The sequence below is a fragment of the Ursus maritimus genome, unplaced genomic scaffold (genome assembly GCF_017311325.1).
Source record: "Ursus maritimus isolate PB19 unplaced genomic scaffold, ASM1731132v1 scaffold_35, whole genome shotgun sequence".
Taxonomy (NCBI): Eukaryota; Metazoa; Chordata; class Mammalia; order Carnivora; family Ursidae; genus Ursus; species Ursus maritimus.
Genome location: NW_024426119.1, coordinates 13,448,679 through 13,455,493, shown reverse-complemented (window position 1 = coordinate 13,455,493; position 6,815 = coordinate 13,448,679).

Genomic DNA, 6,815 nt, shown 5'->3' with positions numbered 1-6,815 from the left:
AAAAAAAAAAAAAAAAGGGGGGGGGGAAGAAAGAGACCAGGGAGAGCAGGAGGGAGAGAGCAGGCGGCGGCGGGCGAGCGAGAGCGCGAGGGAGCGCGCGGAGTGTGTCTGGGTGGACGTCTGTGTGCGCCCGAGAGGGGTTGGGAGGCGGGTCTGGCCACAGGCAGCGCTAGCGAGAGCTTCTCCAGCCGGCCCCCACACCCACATTCCCCACCCTCCAGACCCCAGACCGAGAGCCACCGACTGGCTGCCAATTTGGGGAAGGGGGGGCAGGAGGGGAGAGGCTCTCTTGCCCCGATCCTCCCCTTTGCCCAGCCCAGGGACAGAAATTAAGATCAGCGAGATGATTCCGTGGCTACTTCTGAGACTCTCTCGGGAACAGAACTCGTCCCCATCTGCAGCCAGCCTGAGAAGAGACAAATGCGATCATCCACGTTGGGGAATCGTGGCTAGCTCCCTGCCAGCCCACCCCAGGACTGAGGAGAAACTAAAAAGGAATTTGACCTGGGCTGACACCCCAAGGAAAGAGGAGGATGGGGGAAGTGGCACTTCTTACTTCCGGATGGGACGTCCAGTGGGTTTCCAGACTTGGTTTGATACATCTGTGTCTAAGACAGATTTTGGGTCTAGAATCTCCATGGACAGCCAATTTCTGGTGTGGTTGAAAGAGGTGGCTTTCAGCCCCTTGCTGTTTCCTCTGAGAAGGATCCAGAAACCACTTGGCAGGGCAGTTTCTGCTGAAGAAAACTTTGGCCTGATGGGTTGATGACTATCTAAGCTGGTAGAAATATGCCACACTACATCTAGTTCCTGGGTGGCTGCTAATTGTCGATTCCCACTGGTAATTTTGCTCTCAAACGTACAGTCTCATCCATAAAAGATATACTGGAGAGGCATGAATAATTTTGTCTTGACAATAAAATTCAGATAATCAACAGCTTCAAGTAAGTCACATCATTGTAGACATCATACTGCACATCCCTTCCATTGAAACACAACCATCACATAGTAGGTGTTTAATGAAATCCAAGGAAAGTAGAGGAGTGCATCAGTATTACCTCGCTGCCAAACTCCGGTATGAAAGCGCGATACAGATTGGATGAGTGCAAAACATTCAGGTGGCAGTAGCCTGACTTCTCTGTACTTCAGTACTCAGTTCACCAGTTCTTTTTGCCTGCCCAGACAATGATGAAATTAGTACATTTTTAACACACACCCCCACCTTCCCTTCAGAAAGCTCACAAATTTTGACAATAAAAAATATTATATACCAGAAGGTGGCATAAATATGTGCATTTAGGGGGTTGGGATGGGAGAAAGAAGTAGGGAACATTTTGCTTTTTCTACCTTCCTACTTTGGAAAAAGACTTTTTAAAAATAAGGGGGGGGGGAACCTAGTTAGATAATGGCTTCGGAGGAACCTCCATATGCCAAACTTCACACATGGTTTGTGTTACTGTTACTGATCTTACCGATCTTGGTCTGATTTCAAATACACAATGCTATTTGCCATGGTCTGCGTGTTGATCAGCAAAACCTGTGGTCCACTCTTCGGGGTGATGTAAATGAGATGTGAACAGTTCTGATACCTTAATCCAGTCTCTGCAAGGATCCCTGGCTTTAGCCTGTCTGTTGGCGCCTACGAACAATGCCACGATTGTCTCCTCCATCCCAAATCAGATGTGCGGGTTTCCCCATACATCAAAGCACAGATTTCCAGAACAGCCTTCACACCATTTACAATTGGTTAGGCTGTTAATAATGTTCTTGATGCAATTGACCTAGCTTGTCACTCTTGACTTTTCTAAGTAAACAAATATATCAAAGTGCATGGTTTAATAAATAAGCCAGTGCCTCTGTGGAAGTGAGTATCTCAAAATATATCCACTGCTCCATGTTTATTTTAAAATATTTTTAAACAATTTTTCATATTAAATTTCACCAATAATTCTATTTGGGATACAAGTGGCTCAAAAAATATCCCCGGTTCCTTTTTAGGCACCAGTAGCAACTCATTAACATTTTTCTGGTTAAGTCTATTCCCCTGAGCCTTCAGTTGTTTCCTTTGCTGTTCTCCTTTCACCTAGCTGGTATTTGTTCACCCTGGAAAGACCTTCCTGAAAATGGCCCTAGTGACCTTAGTCAATTAAGATAGAATCCATATTCCCTTCAGCAGTAAATTCCAGTTCCAAAAAGACATTCCTCCTAACTCTCTAAAACAATTACTGCTTCTGCAATTTAAAACAATTGGGACCGAAAGTGCTTTCCCCAGGGGAAAAATAAAAGTGAGTTAGATACATTCCTTGACTGTCAATCATTGTTACTAAAGTGTAAATTACCCGGATTGGGGAAACATTTGAAACCTGGAAAGCACAGTGATTAGATTTATATATTTTCCTTCCCTCATGCCCCTTGCCTGCTTACTAATTAAGGCTTTCCAATTTTTCAAATATTTGGAAAGATGGAAGCCTTCCTTAGGCTCTGCTCGTTGACAAAGGGCAATAGTGTTTGCTTAAAAATGGTTATTTTACTTTGCACTACTGAGTTCTCTGACAGACGATGGCTTAGAAAATCTATGCTTTGTAGAAGAGATAAGCCTAAATCCATTTTTTTGCAGACTGTTCCCTCCCTCCCCAAATTCTCCAGGACTCTCCCTACCTCCTTGCCAATCCCAGGCTCCCCTCTTGATGGTAACACTAGTTTGTTTTCTCCTATTTCAAGGTAATTCCTGGGACCCTCTGAGTGAGCTTTGACTCCTCTCTCACCACCGGCCCTAGCTCTCCGCATCTTCACGTACTTGCCAAGTGCTTTAAACTCTACCGCTGTGACCTGTGCCCCTCCTTTCCACAGCCTCCACTCCAGTGCCGGACATTATTGCTCTCCTACACCATTATAGTAACCTTCCAAATAACCGGCCTTCAGTCTTACAACCATTCTAATCCATCCCAGATAACACTGCCAAGTTAATTACCCTGAACTACAGCTCTCATTTCCCACCATGTCACTCCCCTGCTTACAAGACTTTAATGGCTCCCCTTTGCCTATCCAATTAACTACTAACTAGTCAACACGGTATTCGAGGCTCTACCTCACTTATCTCTGCACTCCTGCACCAGGGATGGCAAATCGGTCTCATCTCATGAAGGAACTCCTGAGGTTGGTTGGAAAGGTGTGGGCTGTGATTAATTAATGCCGTCTCCCATGGGTGGAGGATTGGGAGTCTGACACTCAGGCAGAGTTTGCCAAACTGCCCTACATCCTTACATAATCCCCGCAATCCAAGTGTAATCCTCAGACCAAGCCACGTGCAGCTTCCTCCGCTTCCTCCTGCTTGTAGTGCGGGAGACAGGGACAGGCGCCTAAGCCTCTTCTCCCCAGATGCTCTTCTTGCCCTCCCCGTTTACTGAAACCCTACCTTTCTTTCAAGGTCCATTCTAAAAGGCAACTCTTCTGTGGAACCTTCTCTGACTTACCCCAAACCAAGTATTTGAACTTAGTACTGTTGACTCTTGAACAACACAAGGGCTAGGGGCACTGACCCACCGTGCAGTCGAAAATCCACATTTAATTTTTGACTCCCCAAAAACATCACTAATAGCCTACTGTTCACTGGAAGCCTTACTGATAACATAAACAGTCAATTCACATTATTTGTATCTGTGTCATATCCTGTGTTGTTGGAATAAAGTAAGCTAAAGAAAAGAAAATGTTATTAAAAAAATCATAAGGAAGTGAAAATACATTTAGAGTACTGTACTATATTTATAAAAAAAAAAAAATCCACAGATAAGTGGACCCGTGCTGTTGAAACCTGTGTTGTTCAAAGGTCAACTGTACTTTGCACCCCTCTTAAGGCACTTGGCACACTTTATCTACTTTGTACTGTCCTTGGTTGAACATTTGCCGTACTCTTCCTGATAAAAGATAGGTTCCTTGAAAATAGGGCCTGCCGTTGCACATAGTAGGCACTCGTCAGAGTTAGTGGATCTGGGGAATGGATTTGATAAACTAATCATAACGTAGCATGTCCACACAGTGTTTCATTACACAACAAGAATGAAAACCTAAGCATTCAACTTTCAATCACTTGAAATAAGCCTTTCCTTCCTGGATAAAAGATTAGTTGACATGTATGGGCTGTTAAAATTTATATATGCAAAAAAGTTGACAGTTATTTTCTTTGCATTTCGTGGAGAGGGAGAGCAGGAAAATTATGGAAATATATAGTAGAATATCCTTGGGAGAGGGGAGCTTTCTACAACATGCCTAAGAACAAAGAAGATAGAAAATTAAAACCGAGTACCCAGACAACAAGTTTCTTTTCTTTCAAAAAAGCATCAAGAAGCTGAAGCTGAACTCTGCTGGAAATAGAAGAAACTCAAATGAAAATGCAGCACTGCTGTTCGGTATGGGAGGGGCTCCGTCCTACTGCAAGGTTGGTAGTTTCGGAGTCAGGCCAGCCCCAGCCAGGAAAGTCTGGGCTAGGAAGAGCCCGCTGTTCAGATCAGAGAAGAAGTCATGTAAACCTGAGGTCCTCACAGGTGGGAACAGGAGAGTCAGGCTTGCCAGATGCCAGGAAATGAGGAAGATTCACTCGGGATGATCCACTGCAACTCTCTTCCCATTTTGTGAAAGAGGGAACTAAAATGCAGAGAACTGCCTCGCTCAAGACCACGCAGTTAGTCAGTGGCCTGACCTGGTGGCCTCCGAGCGGGAATTCCAGACCCAGCTCTGCCACAGAGGAGCAGTGGGTCGACAGTAAGTTACTAATCGTTTCCAGGCCCATTTCCTCATCTACAGATGAGGGTTGTTAGGAGGATAGATGAGTGATCCTTCCAGAATGCTTGCCACTCAAAATTTCACTATTATTCTTAGTCATCTTGTAGGATTTCATATATACTGTATAAAACCGCCCTGTCCAGTACAGTAGCCACTAGCTACAGGTGGCTCTTGAGTACTTGGAATGTGGCTAATCCAAATTGAAATATATGAGATATATTAAAACCCACATTAGATTTTAAAGACAGTACACAAAAATGTAGTGTCTCATTAATAATTTTCTATTGATTGCATGTTGAAATGACAATAGTTTGCATCTACCAGGTTAAATAAAATATTCTGTTCAAATTAAGGTAATCTCTTTTAACTTTAAAAAATGTGGACGCCTGGGTGGCTCAGCCGGTTAAGTGTCTGCCTCCGGCTCAGGTCATGGTCCCAGGGCCCTGGGATCGAGCCCTGCTTCAGCCTCCTTGTTCAGCGGGGAGCCTGCTTTTCCCTCTGCCTGCCACTCCCTCTGCTCTCTCTCTCTCTCTGACAAATAATAATAATAATAATAAAAACTCTGACTACTGAAAATACAAACTTCGTACGTGCTTTACTTCATACACCTATTGGATAGTGCTAATATGGAACATAGATGGCACATAGTGGGTATATGATGATTTAATTAATCGCTAGTGTTCAACTGGGGTACCACTGGGTCAAGAGTTAAATGGCATCTATCTTGTCATTTTACAAAATCTTCATTGTGCTCCTATTACTTGCAGGGCATTGAGCTGGATTCTAGGGAAAATAGAGACAGAATCATTATGTCTAAGAAGTGCACACCAAACTAAGCGGCATTCAGTGATGAGGCTTCAACGGCCATAGAGACCAGCATCTGAAGTTGCCAAAAGTCTTCCTCAGGGAACAGAACACCAGGGACCCTGCCCTGGGCAGCTACTGTTCCCTTAGTGTACGAACTTCAATAAGAGGAAGGCATTTGACAACATGCAAATGCCAAGGAACCTAGAGAACAGGTCTCTTGCAGCCAGTGTTTCCAACCTGAAACACATAAGCTTCACCTGGGTGAAGCGAGGTGATGTGGGGCTCGGTGTCCTTCTCAGAACCATCACGATGCTACTGATACTGAGCTCACAGACATTTTTGGCTGGCTTTGAAAAACATAAGGGTAAAGAAGGCTAGATTGTAAGCTCCTCAAAGGCAGGGACCTGGTCGCACTTGTTCACCTGTGTGACCACTGTGTCCAACACACGATGAATGTAATTTTTGTCAACTGAATGAGGGAATGTATGAGGTGTGGGTAAAGAAAATAAGGAAACTGAATGCATCAACAAATAAAGAGGTACAATTTATTGAGTACCTGTTAAATTCTAGATACTTTCTCTTCTCTCAGAGTTATTCTATAGATTAGATTCCTCCACATTGCCATGAAATAATTTACTTAACTGCTTTAAAATTCCATCTTGCCATCTGTAGAATGGACATGATGACCTTTGTATTTTCAACTACTTATCTCACAGGAGAGTTAGTAAAGGTCAGATAACGTAGATGAGAGTGACTTGGAAATTCTTAGAGAAGTCTTCCTGAGAGAATCATATTTGTGTTGTCCAGTATGATCGCCACTAACTACATGTGGCTATTGAACACCTGAGATATGGCTAATGTGGTTAAAAAATTGGATTGTTTCCCTGTTAAGTAGACTTGATCTTTCCAGAGCAGTTTTACGCTCAGCAAAACTGACCAGGAAGTACAGAGATTTCCCATATACCTCCTGCCCTTATACATTCAACACCCCCCCACAACATCCCACACCAGAGTGGTACATTTGTTACAACTGATGAACTTACATTCAAACACCCAAAGTCTGTAGTTTACACCAAGGTTCACTCTTGGTATTGTACATTCTTTGGGTTTTGATAAATGTGTAATGACTCGCATCCACCGTCTTATTATGAGAGAAAAGAACAGAGGAGTTTCACTGCCCTGAGAATACTCTGTGCTCCTCCTATTCATCCTTACCTCCTCCTGACCCC